Genomic DNA, 24549 nt, shown 5'->3' with positions numbered 1-24549 from the left:
CGGCAGGAATATACGTTTGTACATATCAGTGGCTTCCATCTGTCCATAAAATTTTAATTCATGGAGCAGATATAACAGAAAATCGATCACTTCCAATTGGGATGATAGCAGAGTAGGCGTTAGACGCGCACAAACGATTTTCGTTACTTTCGGCAGATTCACACTCGAAAAGTTTTTAGGCTGGCTACAATGGAAGATCGTTTGTAGTCATTGTTGGTTTTTTCAGACCCACTAATTTCTTCCAAATCCACAACATCAGCAAAATTTGCAAAAATAGATATTAATTTGGACGAAGGATGAACTGTTACTTTCTGCTGAAAAGGACTTTGCTTGCAACTGTCCCTCCGATACGTCTGAGAGAGTGTAAACTATTGTTAAAAAAGGTTTTTCCACAATTAATGTTTTTGTTTTTGAGGTTAACCAAGATTTGATCTTATTTCCTAACTATTAAAAGGAAAAAAACAAAACGGAGATTGTTCTTTTCGTTCTGAAGTTATTAATTAATCCGTGCTAGATTGGTCATTTCGTCCACTATGTAGCGGACAGAAATACGGTCATTAAGATCTTAAGTTTTGTTTGTTTATCTTCTCTAATGAGATATTGAGCTAAATATTTTGCTTTCTAAGCGCTTAATATTAGAAATAGTATATCCGACTTGATACCGAAAATGAAAATATCAAAATACTATGTGTACAATTTTTAGTTTCTATGTATGCTAATTACATATTTCAAGGTTATCTGTAACCATACAAAGCTAAAAGTAATTAATCAGTCTTTATTTATTTTTTTTTTTAATTTAGTAAACAAAATATGCTAAATACCTGCAGAAGTAATCAATAACGAATTAAAATAGAATAATGCCCTTTACAAATACATGCAAAGACAAAAAACAGGTTCTGATTGAGTAGTTTAAATGGCTGTGAAAAATTAAGGGATTATTACTTAAATAGCTATAAATAGCACAAATATTTACAAATATGAATTATTGCAAAGATTTAAATAATTTATATTCGAAATGAGCTCAATTTATACGTCACTAATCGTCGGCTAATTACTATATATGTAACACACAAAAGAAGTATACTATATTAGAAGTTTACACTAATTTTAATTGTAGGTGAATGTTTGTTTGTGTGCTGATTAATGTGCTTTAGTTTAGACTACATTCACAATTATTATTAAAACAATATACATATATAAATAATGCTAATGTTTCTTGTCAATTTTCTTATATAATTACATATACGTGTATATGTAAGTATGTATTCAATATTTAGTTTTTCATTCTCATTTGCATTTGAGTTTGCACGACACTTTGTGATGTAAGTAAGTAGGTGAATGAGTATCAAAGTGAGTAACACTGATCACGATTTTATAGATCGCTTAATGTTGATTACATTGCAGTTGTCTACACAGTGGTGTTGTTGAAAATAGTCACGTCGACGAGTTCCATAGGCGAGTGCAAACAAAAAACAAGAAAAAACATTAAATACCCTTCACAAATAAAAAGTTTCCATAAAAGAGCATGCTTTTGATCGTTTAGCTTATATGGCAGCCATATTCTATAAGTCTTCGATCTCAACAATTTCTTTCGCGCTTTGTCTTAGACAATAAAGTGTGCCAAATTTCGTAAAGATATCTCGTCAAATAAAAAAGTTTTCCGTACAAAGGCTTAAGTTTGATCGCCCACTTTGTGTGGCAGCTATATGCTATAGTGATCCGATAACGATGTTTCCGACAAATGTTCAGCTTTTTGGAGAGAAAAGAAGTTGAGCAAAATTTCAGAATTTTTAGACTCCGTTTAGGGTATAAAAAGCGAAATGATAGACACTCGTTTGAAATGCGCCAACGAATGAAGCGAAGTGAGAAAATAGCAAGAAACAAAAAATGGAAAAATGAAAAATACAAAAACAACAACTTTGCTTTGATCGATTGCGGGAAATAAAATTGACACATATGCCAGCAAAACAGACACCCATAATTTATATAACCATAGCTATAACACTAAAAATAAAAACAGCTGCATGACACACACACCTACATACCTATACATATATACACATATCACACACACATGCACATATATACATATATACTTGATCATTGCAGCAGTATCTCGAGTTCGATTAAATGCATATTGGCGCCCAACAACTCGCACTCCTCACTTCCGCCTTCCTTCCACTCCACTCTACTCCAGTGGGAAGTTGAATCACAAAAATTTAATTTGCAATCACCAATACCAACACCATACGTTGTGTACACATCAACAGTAAAACATTAAAATCGAACTTGCAATCCACAACGGAATCGGAATTAAATGCAACAGCAAGTATTCGTATTCGCATATGGATTCAACGTTACAGCTTCCTACCCAAGACCTGATATATAGCGCATAGCGCTAACGCCAAAAACAACAACAATGTAGAGAAACTAGTGGCTCATTTGGTTCGAGGTCGTTTCTACTATTATTTTATTTATGTATGTGCTGGCTTTCTGATGATTACCCGCAGTGAACTGAGCTTGAAGTGAACCAGCTTAAAACTAGTAAGAATATTAACCTTAATTATTTCACTGACTGCCTATTCTCCACACAAGCAACTATTATCTTTTACATGGTGACTTGGGACGAAATATAGAGCTTTGCAGTCCTCAAGCGGTTAATTTTTGTATGATTTGAGCCTTACGTGAGCTTGGCCAGCGCTATTCAACTTTTAACCTTTGCACAGTCGCAAGAACATTCTGGTCAAAGGTGAATCTCAGAAGGTATAATACGCTTTTTTCTTTCGCCAGGGTTCGCCTTTTCCTAGTTGTATGGGTTTTAACTGATCATTGTCCAATCGTTGTCCATACGTCAGATGTAGACATTTTTTGGAAGAGGATAGAATTATTTCAGTAGAATTATTTCAGTATACATACATTTCTGGGCTGTCCACACTTTCGAGCTAAAGATTGAAACAACTGGGAGCCAACCATTTAACTAACGGGATTATAAATAAAATGCGGAGCAGATTTTGGCTTGAAACTGCTTTGTCTTGAAATAAGATCCAACTACAACAATTTTCAGACATCATGGAGGACTTGTATTTGGCAGTTCCACTGTGACTCCATTTTTGGTATCAACCCTAAAATCCAACCTAACCTGTATTTAACTAATTTTAATCATAAAGTAATTTTTTAATAACTACCAGTCTAATCTTCATCGGACCAGTTCATATGCAGTCCAGATATCTTAGCAGCCGACTAGTTTCTTTCTGCTGGCCCATTTACAGTACAAAATTTCTAGTTGTAAAGTAATATTTTTAATGACTTGCTATTTCGCCGCAGGGTTGCTTTGCATTGCTGCGCCTCGCTGTCAGCTTGTTGCCATCATTATTACAATTGCTTTGCTGTTGTTGTCGCCTGTGTTGCCGCAAAATAACCATAAATGCGTTTACTGCTTTTCAACTTTTATTGCAATTCAACAATTGAAACGACTTTCTTGGCTTGACTCACAGCTTCCCCCACAAATTTAATTGCTTTTGTTATTGTTGTCATTTTAAAATTGATATAAATGCAGTGTTGTGTAGAGAAATTGGTATTTTTATGCACTGCACTAATATTTATCTGAAAATTCGAAATATCGTAACTAATTATAAGAATTTCAGAGCTCATGTTTTCGCTTGTTGTTGTTTTAATCATAAATGCGGTGTCTTTGAACACTTAAGGGAGTCTTACGTCATGAAACCGAAAGATATGTAAAAAAAATTAATGAACTAAAAATTAGTCAAGATAGACCAACATTACGATAGGCTTAGTGCTAGAAACTTTCGAATTCTTTTTTTAGGAACTGGGCCGCCGTATTCGCTAGCTCTTGCTCTCTGTGATTTGTTTCTGATATCGAAACTAAAAACTCTGCTTTGGAGAACGCGCTATCATCTCGTTGAACTCATAAGAGGTCGTTCGCATACATAATTTAGGAAAACGGCTATTTTCCATTTTTTACCGCACTTATGGAAAAGTTTCGACAACGCCTTCATTATTTAAATTGCTCTTTGCTGCTTTGAAATGCTGCCACCAATCTTACCTAACTTCTACACAAAATTATTTGCATTAAATTTCAATAGAAAACAAAGTATTTTATCTAGAATACTTCTTCGAAGAATAATGATTCTACCTTATATATATTGTAATATTTTTAATTGAATTGGTTAGAAATAATATATAAGATAAATATATTTACTCCCACATATGTACTAAACACTTCTTGACGTTAGATATATAATTATTATTCTTTAATTCTATTATTTTCTTTGTGAAGCGTCAGCTGTTTTTGACTGCTTCTAGTTATTATGATAAGACGTGAATGGCAGAATAGACAGAGTGAGAACTTCAATGCATTTGATACAGTCACTCAGCGCTCATTTCAATGCATGTTGCATGCGATGATATTTCCCACACTCACTCAACAATGACAGTTTTATGTGTAGAATGAGCTCATGCTCGGCTCTTTGTTGCAAACTGATGGCTGGTAGAATGAGAATGCTTTTATACTTAGACATACTTATTTATACATATACATACATATATCATAACTGCAATTATATTTATGGATTTTAGGTGATGTGAATGTGACTTGGTTTTATACCTTGAACAGGGTATATTAAGTTTTCCACGAATTTTGTAACACGCAGAAGGAAACGTCGAAGACCCTATAAAATATATACATAAATGATCAGCATGATCAGTTAAGTTGATTTAGCCATGTCCGTCTTTCTGTCTGTATATATACAAACTAGTCCCTCAGTTTTTAAGCTATCTATCTGAAATTTTGCACCTGTCGTTTCCTCACTAAGAAGCCGCTCATTTGTCGGAACGGCCGATATCGGACCATTATATCATATAGCTGACATACAAACTAAACAATCGGAATCAAGTGTTTGTATGGAAAACGTTTTTATTTGACGTAATATTTTCACGAAATTTGGCATGAGTTATTTCCTAAGGCAGCAATGTAATATCCAAAGAAATTGTAGAGATCGGATGACTATAGCATATAGCTGCCATATTAACTGAACGACCGGAATAGAGTGCTTGCATGGAAATTAGTCACGAGTTATTGTTTACCCGCCCGTTTAACAAAAACATGTCTTTTTGAGTTATTTTTAAAGTCTGACGTGCCCACTGAAATTGTTTAAATGGCCGCAGTATTCTAACTGTGCAAAGGTAGCATAATCATTAGTCTTTTAATTGAAGGCTGGTATGAACGGACGAGGTATAGCTGTTTCATATAAATTTATAATAGAATTTTATATTTTAGTTAAAAAACTATAGCTGCCATGCAAATTGAACGATCGCAAAAAGATGTTTATAGTGACTACAGATAATATATATTTGAAGTGGTATATCCATATCTTTATAATTAGAAAAGATAATATATATTTGAAGTGATGTATCCATATCTTTATAATTAGAAAAGGTTCTTTTCATAAAAGTCTGGAAGTTAGAAGTTCTTAACTGATTGTGGAGCAGTGCTTTGCTTATTTTTAATTATGTCTCTTCGTAATCTAGAGTTCATGATAAGCTACAGTTAAATCGGAGCCGTTAGACTAACTATCTCTCTATTATATATAAAAGTTTTCTGCTGCTGTCGAGAATCAACTAACATAAGAGCGAGCTAGCTCGCGCTCGGCGGGGGGCGGACGTAGGTGAGCGAGCGAAGCGAGCGTCACGGAGCGCAGCGGAGCGCTCCTAGTCTTACTATATAGATATGTATCGCTGCATCTGTCTCACAAAATAAGTATCGAATGACCTTTTCCAACCTGTTTGATTGCTTAGGAAAAAACCAATTTTAGAAAAGTTTTTGTAAAGATATATTACTAACCTAATATGCATTAGCTCAAATAACTGATCAAATTTGACTGTGTTTAGGGAGTTTACTTTATCACGAACACAAGTATTTGAGTGGCATAAAGTATTCGGTGAAGGTCGAGAAGTCGTCGAAAACTTGCCTCATACGAACGAGTTAAAGGAACAGTACTTGAAAATCATCGGAAAATGTTATTTTCGTTAGTCTGGGTCATATTTAATTGTTATTGTTATTCCAAGAAACACTACTAAAAGAAAATATGCTAACTCGACTATTTCATCGAGTTCAAGAATGTTGACTAAAACAAAGCAATTCAAAATAAGTGTGGAGGCAAGGCAATGTATCATAGATATGCTGGGGAGATTCCGTGAACATTTCAAACATCAATTAACGAACAATAAATCTTTCGATACATAAAATGTTGCCAGCAGCGACCATACATCAAGAAGTGCTGAGCATTATTTTCGCACTCGCTTGCAGCAAGAAAATAAATATTACAGACTTTGCATCTCTTGCTTCAACAATTGGGTGCACAACAAGTGATACAGCAAATACAGGCAAAACTAAACGAAAATAATGGTTATTCGATTAAACTCCTGTAAGTAAATGCTATTTATCGTTGGTTTCAATAATCGATAAATAAAACAATTTTGAATTCGATTTGGGTGGTTGGTACTGATTAGCGATAAGAAAAGGTCAATTTCTAGCTTATGCTCAACTATAACACTTTTTTACTACTTTCATGTACTTACGAGCATACTTACTGAAGTATGTACAATAAATATTATATATAAATATGAAAAAACTAAAAATCTTTTTAAATCGCAGTAAGTAGAATGCTTTCTTGTTGTTATTGTTTTCCACTTTTTAATCAGTAACATGCAATGTAGTCGCAGCAAAAGGACAAACACAATATGAAATGCTCTCAAGAGTGGCAAAATAGAGAAAATCAAATACTACTGCATAACTAGTAAAATCAAAAGAAATCCGAATAAAAACAAAAATCGCAATATTTCTAGTTGTTGAACGCTGTTGCTTGCGGCCTTCTGTCATTCTCATTCAAGCATATTTATTTGCAATATACCATATACTATACTTATACATATAATGTAGATATGCTGGATCTTTCACTTTGCGCTGCGGATGATAGCCTGTCAGTTCAATCGCATGCGCGCCCATGGAAAGCCCTCATTTACCCGATATACATATGTATGTGCTTTATTTATTATATACAATACTTTTTATTATGCTTTTAATTTAGCTGTTCTCATTTCGTGTTCTCTCGACCCACATACATACATACATATACGGGGCATTGCAGCACGCTTGAGGCAAATAAATGCCTGAAAAGGCAAAGTGCAAAGTACTTATCATCTGAGAAGTGGTTGCTTTGCCATTTTGGAGTGCTTTGCTTTTTTTTTACATTTTCTGTGTATATGGCTGTTTTTGCAAATAGAGCAACAACAAAAGGTAAATTAATGTCTAGGTTTATTGAATCATAAAATGAGCTCGTATAAAGGAAAATTTAAATATAAATATCATTCGCTGACCAGGTTGTAAATTATGTATTATACGTAAGTTAGTTAAAATAATTTCGGCGCACTCAGAAACGATCTGGCGTTCCCCTTTCAGGTAAGCTACATGCAAATTGCATAGTAGTAGATGAGGAAGCAGGGTTGCGAATTTTTTAATTCAAACTTTTTGGATTAAAAATTATATTTTCATTTTTTAATACCGATGTAGCGAATTTTAAAAAATCCAATTTATAATCCAAAACCTTTGGGATCAATTTGATGACAAAATCCCAAGTGCATCATTTCGACATTTATCAAACATAAGGTCAAACGTTAATTATACCGTAAACAATAAACAATAGTATCTATATAAATGAAAAGCATGACGAGCTGAGTCGCTTTAGCCATGTCCGTCCGTCTGTCTGTATATATACAAACTAGTTCCTCAGTTTGTAAGCTATCGATCTGAAATTTTGCACCTATCCTTTTCTCACCAAGAAGCTGCTCATTTCCTCTATAGCATATAGCTGAGTCATTATAGCATAACTTCTAAACTGCTAACCGATCAAAGTTCTTGTAAGAAATCTTTTTTATTTGTGAAGGGTATTACTGCCTTGGAGAAAGCGAAGTTAAAGTTTTTTCTTGTTTTTTTTTTCTTCATAACAGCTCAAAATAACATTAATATACAATTATATATGAAGAGGTTTATCGGAAGTCCGATAAGTACATTGGGCTCACCTCACGATAATGTCGTACGTTCTCGTAGGCGACTTCTGTCAAAGTTTCAAAGAAAATTTTCGTATCAGACTCATAATCTTATTTTGACAAAGGACAATATTTGGTCAAAATCTGGTTTAACGACTTTCAGCATGGTCGCTTTTTTTTCTGGTGAGCTACGCCCAGGTGTCTCAAAAATGGCTACCGCGGAGAATAAAGTGACAAAAGTTCATCATCTCATATTAACACATTGCCCAATGGACGTCCACAAGATAGCTGAGACAGTAGGCTCAAAAACTGCGGCCGTCATATACTGAATATTGGGTATGATAAAGCTATCGTCGCGTTTTCTCACTCTGGATACAAAAGCAACAGTGAAAACATTTCACAACAGTGTTTAGCGGTATTTAAACGCGCGCAAAATGAAGAAGTTTCAGCATCATTTCGTGAAACGTCGAAGAAACTTGGTACACAAGAAACCAAGGAATATTCGCAACAGTGCACTTCACCGGCGAACGCGCTCTGTAGAAGGCAAAATGTTCAAAGAACATGGCTACCGAATTACTGGGCCGATTTGACTTCGAATTGCAGAAAAAGTACGCTTGCAACGTAACGGCTCAAACGTACGACCCCTAATTTGTTTCAAAACGTAAACGAGTCAAGGGGGATTGGGAATCCTATTGGCGTAATTCAATATAAAACAAGCTAATTAAGCTACATATTACTAAACCCTTAGTAACTATTATACTGCAATATATGTATGTACATATATACTTGCGTGTTATATGCACTTAAAACAACTAAGCGGGTATAAAGCTGAGATCTTATGACTCAACTTCAACCCGTAATTGGTGATGCGCTTTGAATTCTCGTGAAATGGCTTACGCAGCTGTTGAGTAATGAGCAGATAATTTGCTGCACTGAACGCATAAAAGATGCATTCCACGGCAGTTTAGGGGTAGGAAAAAATAAGTAAAATAATTTGAAACAAATTATATATATAAAAGTGTTTATAAAAATTATACAATAACGAGATTTTAATAACTGAAGTTTAAAAATTATATTAAAAATTGATTATTGGTAAAAAAAAATATAGCATAAGTCACACCCCTAAAATATACAAGCATACTTTTACATATATGATTTTGTGGGATAACGCTTTAGCCATTTGTGGTTTAATTGGATTTCGATGAATTACGTGCAAATCAATCAATAAATTGGTGAGTAAAGCATTGCTTACAAGTCACACATTAACACAAACCAGTTAGCCTTTAAATGAATACACTTTTTCTATGAAATTCGTAATTTCGTACCAAGATCAAAGAACTGCATATTTAAAATTCTGTTGCTTCGAAATTTGTAAATTGGCTGATATCGGCTTCTTTGATGTTGCCTCAGTTTGATTTGGAAGAAAATGAGATTTTTGTACGAAATGCAGTTTGGAAGTAAAATTTTATTGCTATTATTATTTTTTTTATAAACGGTACTAACAATATGTTGTGTATACCTGTATTTGGGTTTTGCATACAGATTTCCGTGTAAATAATATACAAATCATTGTATCCTAGTTAAAGGCTACAACTGGGATAAAATTGGATCTGCTTTTAAATTAATGAAGCCTCAATATATACAGTAGGGTGGAGCGAAAAAAAATGTTTTTTTTTGGTTAGCATGAGGGTAAAATCTGTAGATTATAAAAAAAGAAAATTTTTGGACAAAAAAAAAATTTTTTTTAAACTAGGGGCGCACTCAGTTTTAAACTAAATTTTCGAGTTAAAATTTTTATCTCGTAAAAAAATGTTAATAAGTGTTCTAGATGCTGTGGAGAGGGCTCTTTCTGGCCAATTAAAAGTTATCAACTTAAAAAAAAATTTTGTGGTCATTATTGGAGTTTTCAAAAAAAGTCTTAAACGACAACATGGAAAGCGTTAAAATAAATGTTGAGTCAAAAACTGTCACATTTGGTAATTTTTATATAAATATAAAGAATTTAAACCAAAAATAATTTTTTCTTGTCCAAAAAAAATGTTAACTCGAAATTTACTTTAAAACTGAGTTGTTAAAAAATATTTTTTTTTTTTGTACAAAAATTTTATTTTTTTATAATCTACAGATTTTAACCTCAGGCTAAACAAAAAAAACCTTTTTTCGCTCCACCCTAATATACAGTTACCATTAAAGAATTGGTAACCTTAAAATAATACTAGAAAAATCTTTAACATATATAATCTGAGAAATTGAAAACATTATATAATATTTAATTATCATAAAAGATATAACCGAGTTATTACACTTTATGTAACATAATGAATATAACTGGTCAATGCGCTCTTAAATAAGTAGCTACTTATTTTCGTTTTGTTGAATTTTCACATTATTAAACTATTTTTTGTGCAACTTTTTCACTCCACTTAAATTAATCAGCGCCATTAAGCGTTTGTTGTGCAATTATAATTATTGCGCGCAAATTTTTTCCCTCAGTGCCATTGCGCGGCTAACAGCAAATTTCCCACATTATTTCCATACACTTGCAGGCATGCGTACAGCAGAGCTGTTAGGCCCATCAATGAGCGCCTCAAAACAATGAAACGCGCCAAACCCAAGTCTGTAGCGTTGCCACTTTCCAAGCGGTTCACTGGCCTTTGTCCGTTTTCTCTCACCTTTATTTTTATTGTTGTGCGTGTGTGTGTGTGTGCTTTTCGCAAACTACTTAAAATAAGCAGTTCGTCTTCAGTTTCAGACGTAAATATTACGCCCAGCCCACCCCACTAAAAGTCACTCTTCAATTTCTTTGCTGATTATGCATTATTAATGTCGCCTTTTCCACACAAAAAACGCTTAAATGTATTTGCATTAGTTTAATTAATTATTTGTCAGCTTGCTTGTACTCGACTTATTTTCAAATTGTTGCAAATTGTTGACGAAAAGGCTCAGCCGTTGACTTACCGTAGTTGCAATAAGAAAATTATTAACAACAACAAAATTATATGAAAACTCGCACATTTGCCGCCAATTTGCTGACGAGTCAGGAGACAAATTATCAAATCCGTTTCATTGCGTTGAGGCGCGTTAATTTTTCAGTAATTAGAGATTATGTTTTCGCAATTCGCTTTTAATAGGACTTTTTTTGGGAATCAGCGCATTTTAATTAAAAGTTATTAAAGGCTTTTTCGTTTTGTGTAATAAGAATATTTGCTGTCTTGTTTCAATATTTTGTCACATTTTACTTTTATTTCAGTTTATGTGTACGGTTTGGTGAACCTTTTCTTTGAAACAGCTTTCTTTCCATGCGCGGGAGAGTTTCGAGGTTCAATTTATAATATTTAAGAAGTAATGATTATGTAGCTATATAACTGTTACACCTAAGAAAAAAAATTTGCGAAAATAGTTTGCTCACAGAATCTAACTGCGCACACTAATTGAATCGAGAAAACCTTTTTTTTAGACTGGTACAACTTTTTTTTGTTTTCGAGTGAAGTTTAATCTCCATAAGCCAATTTAAAGTGTCAAGTTTATTTACGACATAAAAGTTTGTCTGGCGATTTGTACCTAAGAAAAAAATGTATTACTAAACTCATTGAGTCCCCACTACCCCCACTACCTCCTTATGTTCAATGGTACCGCTGTTCGATTTTTTTTTTAATTGAACGAAATCTTCTTTTAAACCACTGAAAACTGGGTATTTACAAAAGTAGTATTATAGAGTTCATCCTCTGCGCATGCTCAAGATATCTCTATATTTTAGTAATTATATTTTAACAAGCTTTTTTAGGCGAGATCTCTGGTTTTAGTCCTAAAAGTTACTCAAATTAATCTTTACAAAAAATTGAAGCCTTTATAATTAGACTATTACTCATAATCCTATTGTATACTGAAAACTCTTGAACATGTTATATTTCTCCTTATTTTTTTAAGCATAAATGGTGGTTGGAACTCTTAGCCGTTCATAAACTCCAGTGATTGCGTTTAAAGCTTATTCAAAGAGTTTTAAATATGATCTTAAAGTGCACGGAATGAATACGTTCCAGCCTTTCAGTATATCAAGTTTACGATGGTTATCGTGCCGAAGGCTTTATTGTTTTAACCAAAAACGTAGTGGATTCCGCTTCCGGTGAGGTTGGATGAAGAAATTAGTCTGACTTTCTGTTTCTAATAGAATACGTTGTTTGCGTTAGCAAAATAGCATCCAAGGTTAAAAAATTTATATTCTAGAAAATACTATGATTTCAGTAGTTTAGGGGTAGATTAAATATTAAGCTGTATATAAAAAGCATTCATGGTAAATTTACCATCGCCCTTCATCAACGTGTAAGAAATCCGTTGTTTGCTTTGAGCAAATTTAAAATCCACTGCCATTATATGGTGTATTGAGGAGATTCTTTAACGCCAAGATGAATTGAATTAACGTATATTAGATATAATATTATATTTATGTAGGCTTCTATTGATCTCATTCCTTTAATTTTATTTCATCACTTTCATTTAACTTCATTTTATCATATTCAACAATCGTTTTAGTTTATTTGTAAATATGCATATTCTTGCATTTATTTTTTGCTTGACTTTGGGAACCAGAAAGTACATTTGTATAAATTCAAAGCTTCATACGTCAGGGGAGTTGGTTTCTTTTGGAATTTATACAGCTTGTTTGTACTTTCTTACGTCTGCTGATTGTTTGCAGAATGGCTGCGGTTTCTGAACTCCAACGAAGCCAAATTTATCGCTATGTCCGTATACATCGCAGACAGATATTTTCTAAGTAAAAAAACAAACCACAAAATAAAAATTTGTTCTGTTAGGACTGCAGACATGCATAGCTACATTTGTTTGTATGTCTACAACAGGTAAATATTTATTATTCATGCATATAAGTTAGCCACAAAAGAAGCAGTAAAGCAAAAACAAGCTGGAATTAAAAATTTGAAAAAGAAGTAAATAAATATAGAAGTCTCTAAATATGGGTGGAGTTTTGATTTTTGTACCCAATACACGATGAATGCACGAAGCTAGTGCGCGGAGTATGTAACTTTTTCACGAGGAGTCAAGAGATCAAACAATGATGAATCAAATTATTGGGATTAAATTATTTTAGCAGCCAGGGGTTCATAGTTCATGTATGAATATCACTTAAAAAGCTTCTTAGCTCCAATTGGGAGAAAAAAGGGGGAAGTGTTCTAATATTATTTAGAAGAGATTTAAATTTTTTTGAGTAGCTACAGCAAATAAAGAACTTAGTCTGCACTCTAATTTGTACTATGCAGCTTTTTTAGAAATTAGCCTATATAAAGTTCAGTAAGTTTTAATTGAATTGCTTCAGAAAATTTTGGGGTTCTATTGAAATAATTCTTAGAAATTATTTTATTTTAAACAGAAATATCCATGAAAGGTTTCCTACATTCTTATTATTATTTTTGACAGTTATTGGCCATGGTGGCATGGTGGCATTTCACGGCTGGCTATAAAACCGGGTTCGTTCGGGAAGCGTAAGCTTGAATGTGGGGAAAACAAGAATTCGCTTTCCTGTTTATATCATTTAATTTAAATAATATCTACCTGTAGACCATTTTTAGTGAAATTTATTAAACATTTCTAAAACTCATATTTTCAAAAGTAAAGAACTTATTCGAGATCGTATCTCTTCACAATCTTTTCAGAGATAACAAAAGTAAATACTTCAGTACTTTATCAGAGATTTTAAACTACTTTTATATACATTAAAAAAAGCTATAATTAATTTATCGTTTTTATTTTGTAGCGGCTTGTAGCATGATTGAATATTTTTACAAAGTTGCTGAGGTGAATTTTAAATCCTTTGGCTGTTTCAGTTATGTGGATGCCTGTATTTTTTGTTTATTTCCCAATCGCAGGTGCTGGAGATACAAACTAAATATAACAAGATATGTTAGCCGACAGGTAGACATATAATATATTTCTTTACGTCCGGTTGTGACAAACTTAAAGGAAAAAGGTAAACCAAAATATCAACAACATTTATATGTTTTAGACTTCAATTTTGCGGTTTTTTTTAAATTAATTTTAAGGCATTTCAAACTTCAATAAGCGTCAGGCGATATTATAAATTGATACAATACAATAAGAAAACAGAACACAAAGAAATTGAAAAAGCAAAATAACCTGAAGTCAAATTCAATGAAAATTTAAAGTTCACAGCTCGTAAAACTTACGGTTACAATTACTGTAGTAAAGGGTAGCATCAGAGGCGCTTTAATACCCCAAAAACACCCACAAGAAAAAAGCGTACACTTATTTGAGAAGGGTACATATGTAAGCACTCGTCATGTCAATCTGGGATACTCATACTCTTAAATATATAGGTAGGGATGTGAAGACATATGAACCGTCGAATGAAACTCTTTTGAGTTGCTACCTCGCAAGTAGTGAATGTATTCCATATATTTTTAGTTACTTAAATACTATTCTGGGAAACAATCATTCATGGTAAATGAACACCAGCGCCATAATAATAGCCGTAGCCACCCGCACAAGAAGTTTAAAAATAAAACTGACCCTCAATCAGATATTATCTTAAAACTTTTGTATTTTTTTACTAAAAACGAAAACTTAACTAAGAAAAATAAATTTGACGCAAGTTCGACGGAAGCGTATTTTCAGCTAAAATTAAATGTATGGGATTCCTGTATTTTAACAGTTATTTTTAGCAAAGGAAAAGTTAAAAAATTTAGTTAATGAAAATGGGTTTTCTAAACTTTTGTTGTCTCTCTGTATTTCAGTTGCTATTGATAAACTTGTTTACTCGGCAGCTTCCTCTCTTGTACAGACTAGAAAAATGCTATTGACTGTCAAGAATTATTGTTAAATACGAAAGAGATTCTATTAATTAAATGGATTCCATAACAAAAGATGTTACTGAAGTTCAACATTTAATAGAATATCTAGACAATACACCACCAAAAATATAGGTTAATTTTATTGAGTAATGTAACTTTTCTGGCATATAGTATGTTAGCCCATCCATGCTTCTCTGATAACTACGAAATCTTTCAAAGCTTCACTGAGATTGAAGTTAAACATTACAGAATAGAACTCTCAATAAAAAAGCCATCAAGAAAGACTCAAACTTCTCACGCGCATAAATAAGTGCGCTCGTATTGACTCACACAATAGGTACAGAAGATGGTCCTAACCTCAAAGTTAAAGAATGGAAATGGCGTTAGACAAGCTTGGATCTTCCGAATATGCCTTGGAAGTAAGTAAAAAAGTGATAATGATCTTAGATGAGAACAACGTGAACATCTTTTGTCAAAAAGAAAATTTTCCATAAAAGAACTTTTGTTTGGTCAGTTTGAATGGTATTTATATAAGATATAGTGATCCTATCAAGGAAATCCACGCCAAATTTCGAAAAATATCTTTGTGAAATAAAAAGTTTTCCATACAAGAACTTGATTCTGATCGTTGAATTTTTTTGGCAGCTATACTTGTATGCTGTAGTGGTCCGAACGGCCAATGTTCCGGCAACTGTGCTGCTTCTTGGGGTGAGAAGAAAGTGCCAAATATTTCAGATCGATATCTCTAAAACTGAGGAACTAGTTCGGTATATACAGATATACAGACAAACATTGCTAAGTCGGTTCAGCTCGTCCCGCTGATTATTTATACATATGTGTATAGCATATATGTACATATGTACTTTATGGAGTCTCCGATGTTTCCTTTTGAATGTTACACACTTCGTGGTACAACTATGTTCTGTTCTACTGTTTAAGGTTTAAAAAATACTTAAACATTTACACCGAAATTCTTAAACTCGACATTAGCTACACTTAAACGAACGATACACTACAAGTATATACGAACTGTTATGTTCACTTGAGCAATTGCGTAAATTTAAAGGAAAGAAAAGCAAAACGCATTTCCATCGACGGTAAAGGGAGAAACAAGCAAGGCAAGAGAAAAAGAGAAAGAGTGATGCGCAACAAAAAATAATAAGCAGTTACATGAGTTCGCGTATTTCGTATCAGATGTCAATAAAATAGCAGCTGTAAAGCGAGAAAAAAAACACGGCAATAAGAAATCAACAATCGCATATGCGGCAACAACACTAACAAACAGCCAGCAACAGTTGTATTAGCAACAGCGATGGCAACGGTAAGACAAACAGGATTCGAACAACGGCAAACAACGTGCAGAAAATTTTAAAATACATACATTACACACCATTACAAAAACACTAAAAAAAAAAGTTAACGGCAGTAACATGAGCCGGCTGCAACAGGCCATACACACGCACACAACTCAAACGCATGGTAACGCAGTGTCACAAGTGAAATGTGCGATATAAAGAAATAAAGAGTGGTAAAAGCAATGAGAGAGTCAAATGTACATTTCTTTGTATGTATGTGAATTATGTTGCAGACATTTGCACTCAAAGCTGTGGAGGACAGCACGTGAAGCTGTTCCAGGGACTTGGTGCACACGGGTGTGTACTTGAATGCCAATAGTCGAAATTTGATAACTCAAATCTCTGCTAATTGGATTCGTTTCGATTTTTTTTCGTTATTGTGAACTCAATAAAAAGCTGTTATGTTAGCTCAATACTCACAAATAATATGGTAACATATTTGTTATAGACATACCTACATATATATCTTACTAGGAGGAAATAACTTTATGGATCAGGGTAGACAAGTCTTGAAATCCGATCGTTGAATTTGTATGACTGTTAAAACTGTGAGACTGGTTCGTATATATGCAGACTAAGGGACTAAGCGATGATCATAGCTAAATTGACTCAGCTCGTTACCCGGCTCATTTATACATATACTATATAGGGTGTCTGACGATTCCCTTTGGGTGTTTCAAACATCCTGGCAAACTTCATACCATATACCCTGTTCAGGGTGTAATAAATTGCGGGCGAGCTGAGGGCGGAAAGGTTAAAAATGGATTATCTCCATTTTCGACAAAACTACGAGTCCTATGAAAAAAAAGTTATTATGACAAAGTGATAAGTAATAAATATGTCTATAACTTTTGTATAAACAACTTTTTCATATAACCTCAAAATGTATGTGAAAGTTTTAAATAACCAACTTGATGGGTTTTTATTTTTATATTTTACAAAAACAATTTTTTTTTTTTAAATTTGGTTCAAAAGATATTTTACCAAAGCTTCATTAAAGTCAGAGGCCGCATCTCTTAACAACTTAGCATAGAATCAGCTTAAGTTGAATATTGAAGAATGTGCCAATAATATTATATTTCAAATAAAGAATTTTGATATGAAAACTTGCTCCCCAAAATTGTGCAGACGGGACATGTTTGACAGTGGTAGAGTTAAAACAATTAACATTCCGAGAAGCTTAGAGCAGAAAATGTTATGGGATAAAAATTATCTTCAAAAAGATAAAGCAAAGTTTATAAGTAACCAGCTCGGTCCACACTTTTCTCCAAAATCAAGTTATTGTATAGAAACTTTATTTTTTGTGATGGATGATATAGCTACGGTGCAACCGAAGTTAACGGTTTTTCTTGGTTTTTTATAAAATAAAATGAAAGTTTTAGCTTTATATGCATATTTATATATGTATGTATTTACTCGAAGGTTTGATAAACCTTTTCTAACCCTTCTCTCTTTCTTTTAATCCATTCAATATATGTATATTCTCTATAAACATAATATCGAGTAAAGACGAGCAGCGCTGTTTATATACATGTGTCTATATATACATACACATGTAGATATAATACAGCCATATACATATATTAAATGGTTTCATACATTGTATCTAAGTGTATACACTATCCAAACTACTTCACAAATCCAAAGACAACTGGTTGCGGACACCACGCGAAGACGCATGCAACCGTCTCAACACCTCCATCTTAAACACCTGCAACATTTGCATACCTTCACGTACTACCCGAAAGTAAATATTTGCCTTAAACTTTACTTTACTTTACTTTACTTCAGCAGCGCCGTGCAATATGCGAATTTCGCGCGAATAAAAGGAGGGAGAGTGCAGACACTTATTTTTTGTTTTTGTAATTTCTCCCTTTTCGCGCATGGTTAAGCTCTGAGTTGCTCATTGTTTGCTTTATATGCTATTGAATTTTTGCAGCATTTTTCGCTGTCATATTGCGCTGCCTTATCTTTTTAATTAAATTTACACATTAGTAAGCAAAAAAATATATATAAACCGTAAAAATTCCAATTGCACAAAATACACACACGCACGCACACAACTACAGTGCGTAAGCTCGCTGCTCGCTGCTCGCTAAAGCTTTTATGGTACAACTCGTGCGGCTTTGCGATTTTCACGCGTACGCGCAATCGTTCGATCCAACGTCGTCTGCAATGTGCGGATAAAAAAACGCACTAGTGTGAAATGCGATACGAAACAGCAATTGGAAAACAAAAGCCCAGGCCTTAATTACCTGCAACAACAGCAACGAATTAAAGGTGAATTAATGACAGCATCCACTCATGGCGCCCATATCAAATAGGCACACACACTCACAACATAACCGATTTTTTGTACTTGTATCTAAGTTTTTTTACTATAATCGACAAAAATCTCCATGTGAACCACTCGCTGCTCTCATGCAAATATGATCGCATATACCGTTATATCGTGTCTTATGTACTCAACTCAGTAAGTATAATCCTTTTTGACTTGTTGACTCTAGATTGCATGCTTATTGTTGTTGTTTGTTGATGCTCATTCCGTTAAACTTCCATGGCAGAAATGATTTTGCGAAAGTTCTTGCTAATTTTTTACTTAAGTGCTTTCGCTTGTACTTATCAAACGATATTAAAATGTTTTGGCAGCTTTGTTAGTTATAGTTGTTGTTGTTGTTGTTAAGTCTTCGTTTTTGTTGTTTGGCTTCTTATATAAAGAACTTGAGAATTTTCATGTATATTTAACAAATTAGCACCGAATGTCACCTGTAACAGAGTTACAGAGTTGAGAAGTGATGTGGTTGCTGCCCCTTCAACTATGCAATATTGTTGCTTTTGAGAATCTCAACTTATTCATATTTATTTTAGTTTTGAATAGTTCTGCAGAAAAGTAACAAAGGAGCATTACATAGAGTATTTACCGTTATGATACAATATCGGTTCAAACAGTTTCTAAATATAACTGACTAAAAAAATAACTGAAAGATATGATGTTCGTATACACATAAATTACTAACTTTGGACTTGTTCATGTGAAAAAGTACTATAGGCATCACTTGTGGCGTCATGTAGTCAGAAAAAAATAGTGAAATGTACCTATGAAGGATTAGGAATAGCGGATACATTATTTATAACAATAATATCTTATTTCAAGCAATCAATATGAGAAGGGAACATAAGGAGTCTTATTCAATAGTGAACTTCCTAAATATATATACCTATATTTTTTTTTTGTTTATTAAAATTGGTTAAAAAGTTTCCGCTCTCACCAAGAAATAGCACTACTAGCTAAAAATTGTTTTCTCAAGTTGGTACATCTGTCGTTAGAACACATGAAAAGTTACAAGTCATTCTGTTAACAAGAATTGAAGTTGATACAAGCCATTTGAAGTTGACGTGTCAATTTTCTAATATGGAAAAAATTAAATATCGCGCAGTGTTTAGATTAGAAGGGTTTAAAAGCAAAGTAAATTTATGCACAATTGTTAAAAGTATATGAGGTGCCTTCACCTTCACAACGCACCGTTGAATTTTGGACTGGTGAACTTAAACGTGGTCGTACTAGTATTGAAAACGATCCACACGAAGGTCGACCGAAACCGCAACCACACCAGAAATTATTGAGCAAGTCCATAATATTGTTAGTGAAGATCCAAGTTTGACTAAGCGTGAAATAGCTAATGCCATAGGCACTTCAGACGAACGAGTACTTCATATTTTACATGGAGAATGACATATGAAAGAGCTATTTGAAAAGTCAGTGCTGCACACGTTAACAATTCAACGAAAACTGGATGAAAAACATAACACCATAATTTGGAGCGTTTAAAGCAAAATAAAACCGATTTCTGGCGTCGTTTTATAACTATGGACGAAACTTGGATCTACCACCGTGATGATCCTAAATTGAAACAAGAACGTTTACAGTGGACTGAAGCTGGTTGTTCAGCTCCAAAGCAGGTGAAGTCACGCCGATTAACGAAAAAGGTTATGGCATCAGTTTTTTAGAATGCAAAAGGAATTTCGTTGATTGATTATCTGCAGAAAAGTAAAACAATTAACTCTAAATATTATTGCATTGGATCAGCTGGAAAAAAAATATTTGTGAGAAAAGACCTAATTTGCAGCAAAAAAAAATTTTTTATCAAGACAACGCACCTGCTCACAAAGGTGTGTTAACAATGACGAAAATAAACGAATTAAAATACGAATTGTTTGAGCATTCACCGTATTCACCAGATTTGACTCCCAACGACTACAACCTCTTCAGAAACCTGAAACAATTCCTTCGTGGAAAGCGTTTTGCGTCGAATGAAGAAGCTATTCCAGCTTTAAACGGGTATTTTGCAGAGCTTTCGGAATGTCATTATAGAGATAGCATAAAATTATTGGAGGATCATTGAAATAAGTGTATTTAAGTAATGTTAGATTATATTGAATAAAATATTTTAAAAAATACTTTGTATATTCAAGTTGATCCGACAAATATTTTTGGAGATATGTGCCTATTTGTAAGAATTTTTTAACTGATTGTAATCGGCTTCCAAAACTGTAAACACGTTTTTCTTGTAACGCTGAAACGCTGTTCTCAGAGTCGAAGAGGACAATTCCTCAGGAATAACAACTGATCGACTTTAACTTTCCTGTGTAAATATTTATATTTGTCAGGTTATTATAGAAGGAATAAGATTTTTAATAACAATTTTGATTTTTTAAACCACTCTAAGGTATGAATTTTTTCACAAAAAACACGACATTGGAAGCCATTTTTCTAAAATCTAAAATTTGACTAATAATTCGATCATTCATTAATTACCTTAAAAAAGATGACTTGCAACTGGATATAATCCCTTAAATCAAAAAGATTTCCATAAAGTTCATAAACTCTTCAGAATTGAATTGAAGCTTATGAAAGTCAAGACACATACCACAAACCGAGAGAAATTAAGTCAACTTGTAAGCTTTAATTCATGGTTACTTGTGTGTCTCAATATGATTTCCATTTTTCCACCTGACTTTAAGCCGTTCAGGTTGGTAAAAATGTAATATTTTAATGAAATTATATGGACAAGTTTTCTTAAAAATGATGTGGCTTAGCGCTAAAATAGAATAGGATTGGTTTAGACCTTTGTCTAAACCTCATATCCCTAATATAATGAATTCCATTGTTCTGATTGACGTTTTCCTTAACAACTCAATATATTAGTTGACGCACTTATTTAGCAAAATTAAAGTATACTTGTCAGGAATTGCGATCCATGCGCTTAACCAAGTGCTAAGTACTTAAAATAGTTATTGATTTCATGCAAAAGTAGGGCATTGATTGCGCAGAAGGGGTTAGATAATTATACGTCCATAAATATTTAATGGCAATTTAAGAACAAAAACAACAATTACTATTTAAAAATAGTGCAAAGCCTTCCAACACCGCTCAAACGTCAACTCGATATACACTTGCTAAGAATACACGCAAACACATCAATACGTTCGCACCCACACACACACACACACGCACGTCCTGTCGTTTGTAATATCCGATGATTGACTTAACAATTGGCTGGTCAGTTTGTCGTCGTTTATTTGATTGCCTTGACGTCAGTGAGTGTGTGTCCGGATGACGTTGCCATTGTTGTACGGCACGCGTTGTTGTTGTATTGTTATTCTAGTTGGATTTTATGTTTATAAGATAGTATTTTTGTTTGTCGCATCGCTTCGATTTCGAATTGTGTATCTAGCAGTTGCTTATAGGCAAATAGGACTCGCGTGTGAGCGCAAGTATATTGTGTGTATGTATGTATATATGTATGCAAGCGTTTATATGTATGTATAGTACATGCAACACATAGCTATGTGCGTAAGCGTAGAGCTCTTATTTCGTGCAGGAATTTCACAAACACAGATTTATCTGTATGTGTGCAGTTGTGTATGAAGTCGTTTTATTGCTGCGTTGGTGTTGTTGCTCTGTTTCATTTACTTAAGATCCGGTTATGTGTATTGTAGCGCTCATTCCATGCATTTATTTTTAGTTTTCGCTGCAATTCAAATGTGCTTAACTGGAGATGCCTTTTCGAACTGTTCGCTTGGGTTTATTATAAGGATTACTTGTAGTATTTGTAGTAAAGCGGATTATAAGTATTTGCATACGTTTAAGCTTGCAAATAGCAGAATTAGTGCTTAGGAAACCCTTATTTTGGCAATTTATTCTGGGAGTAAGAAAAAAGGAATGTTTTTCTCTGCAGGCTTTATTAAATTGTGTGTATTCAATATTTAAAATAACATTGCGTTAAGAGCCAGTTTGGGATTTTCGAATATTCCTTTTTTTCATGGCTTAAAGTATGCTTTAGGGCCTTAAAGAAGTATTGAATTTGTTGAAAAAATGTGAAACTGCATTTTTGAACTTGACCTTTTCACTGAAGCTTCGCGAAAAGTTGTTTAGTAAATTATAAATTAAGACCCTATTTTTCCGAGCTTTAGTTAGCATAAGCCTTGTACAATAATCTATGCAAAATTTCGTGAAGATATCTCGTTAAAGAAAAAAGTTTTCCATACAAGGATGTGATTTTGATCGATCAGTTTGTATGGCAGCTATATGCTATAGTGTTGCGATATCGACGGTTACGACAAATAAGAAACTTCTTGGGGAGAAAAAAAAAAACATACAAATAGACGAACTTGGCTAAATCGACAAGCTGATGATTTATATATTATATACTTTATAGGGTATCCGAAGTTTCCTTCTGGGTATTGCAAACTTAATGTACCCTGTTAAGGGTATAATTTAAAAAAAAATCTTTTTTACACTCAAATACATATTTAATAAAGTATGAAAGAGAGAATATAGCTTTTTCCTTAAATCCGGGCTAAACTACTAAAATGAGGCCTTCTATCAACGTTCTAGACTGACGTAACCTCTTAAACTCGCATATCTTCACATTTCACCTTTTTTTTAAATTTTCTATATTTTTTAAGAATATCAAATAAAGCTAAGACTTCTCATAAGCTTTTAGGCTGGCCTTCTTCAACGAATTTTCGAGTTTTTCTTTTGTTTTGTTTAACATTCAGTTTTAATAAGAATCCGCAGAAAATTGTAAATATATATTTTTTAATTGCAGTTCTTAATTCTTTTAGTTTGAAAAAGCACTAAGCCTTTATTTATCTTACCACTTTTCACACTAATTTTCACTCCTTGCTATTCCTCGCTCTGAATGTATATGTGTGTATTTGCGTATTTTCGACTCGTTCTATTGCTTTTCGTCTCGTTATCACTTAGCTTTGTCGCTTTGTCGTTCTTTATGCGCTGATTTATGAGATTCCTTTATTTATCTGCCTGTATTCACAAATTATATTTAACGTTTGTCTTAACAGCTTTTTGCGCTACTGTTGTATTTGTTTATTTCTTCACGATTTTTGCACTACTTTTTGCCACTTTCGCTAAGTAACTTTATAAATATTTATTCGTTGCGCAAGTTACTAGAATTTTTGTGCGCTTTTCTTCTTTGTGGTTTGTTTTATTTTTACATTTTTCGTCGTCGTTTGCCACTAAGCTTGTTTGTTCGTTATGTGTATATGTATATGTACATATTTTTCTATAATCGTAAAATATTTGTGTTTAAAAAATTATTTTTAATATTTGCTCGCACCGCATAAATAAAATTGCATTTGTATTTTTATCTACCAGCGTCGCGCTTAGCAGATCTTTATTAAATTGCTGACACTTCTAGCTTTCTTTGAAACTGCACTTTGCATGTATTTCGCTCTACTTTGAATTTCTTACTATTTTTATTTCTTATTTATATTATATTTCTTTTCTATTTTTTTTTCTTTTGCTTATTTTTACTTTTATTACTGCCACTTAGGCTTCTTTCTCCACTATTTGCCCAATATATTATTGGCCTAAGCGCACACCCTTCCTATGCACACCACACCGCGCCTCGGTAATATTACCGTAACTCCACTAAAGGTCGATACGTTCGCTTTGAACCCCGTTTATTAACTGATCTTAGCGGCTAACGTTGTGATTTCTCAGCGCTAAGTTGCCGCAGCAAACGAGTTATAGCCAATAGGTATGTGTGGAGAGTTTGTAGACTTTTGCTGCGAGCGTTGCGCTCAACAGGTTGGCAAGTAGCTCGCTTGGCGCTCCGCAGCGCACGAAGGGCCGCGTCAGCCGCCACAGCTCATTTCTTCGCACTTGTATGTGTTGTTGTTTTATGTGATTGTGTGTAGGTGTATGTTTGTGCATGTGTGCATAGTGGTCTACCTGTTGCGCTTGTTGACTTTGTGTTTTCTTGCTTCTTATCTCAATATTTATG

At 33.5% G+C, this 24549-nt stretch overlaps 1 protein-coding gene across 2 annotated transcripts in view; it reads right to left on the bottom strand.

Annotated features, from left to right (window-relative positions):
• Positions 1-24239, bottom strand: part of btsz (bitesize) — a 141735-nt gene extending 117496 nt beyond the window's left edge. The window contains exon 1 of one of the 2 annotated variants that reach the window (XM_070105988.1): positions 23402-24239. The gene's annotated coding sequence lies outside the window, so the exon portion shown is untranslated. The remainder of the gene's footprint in view (positions 1-23401) is intronic. The other variant, XM_070105990.1, reaches the window with a different exon arrangement.
• Between the last annotated feature and the right edge of the window lie 310 nt (positions 24240-24549).

Source organism: Bactrocera oleae, chromosome 2, assembly GCF_042242935.1.
Source record: "Bactrocera oleae isolate idBacOlea1 chromosome 2, idBacOlea1, whole genome shotgun sequence".
Taxonomy (NCBI): domain Eukaryota; kingdom Metazoa; phylum Arthropoda; class Insecta; order Diptera; family Tephritidae; genus Bactrocera; species Bactrocera oleae.
Note: the sequence above shows the minus strand (reverse complement) of the source record. Positions and strands in the feature narration are given on the sequence as shown.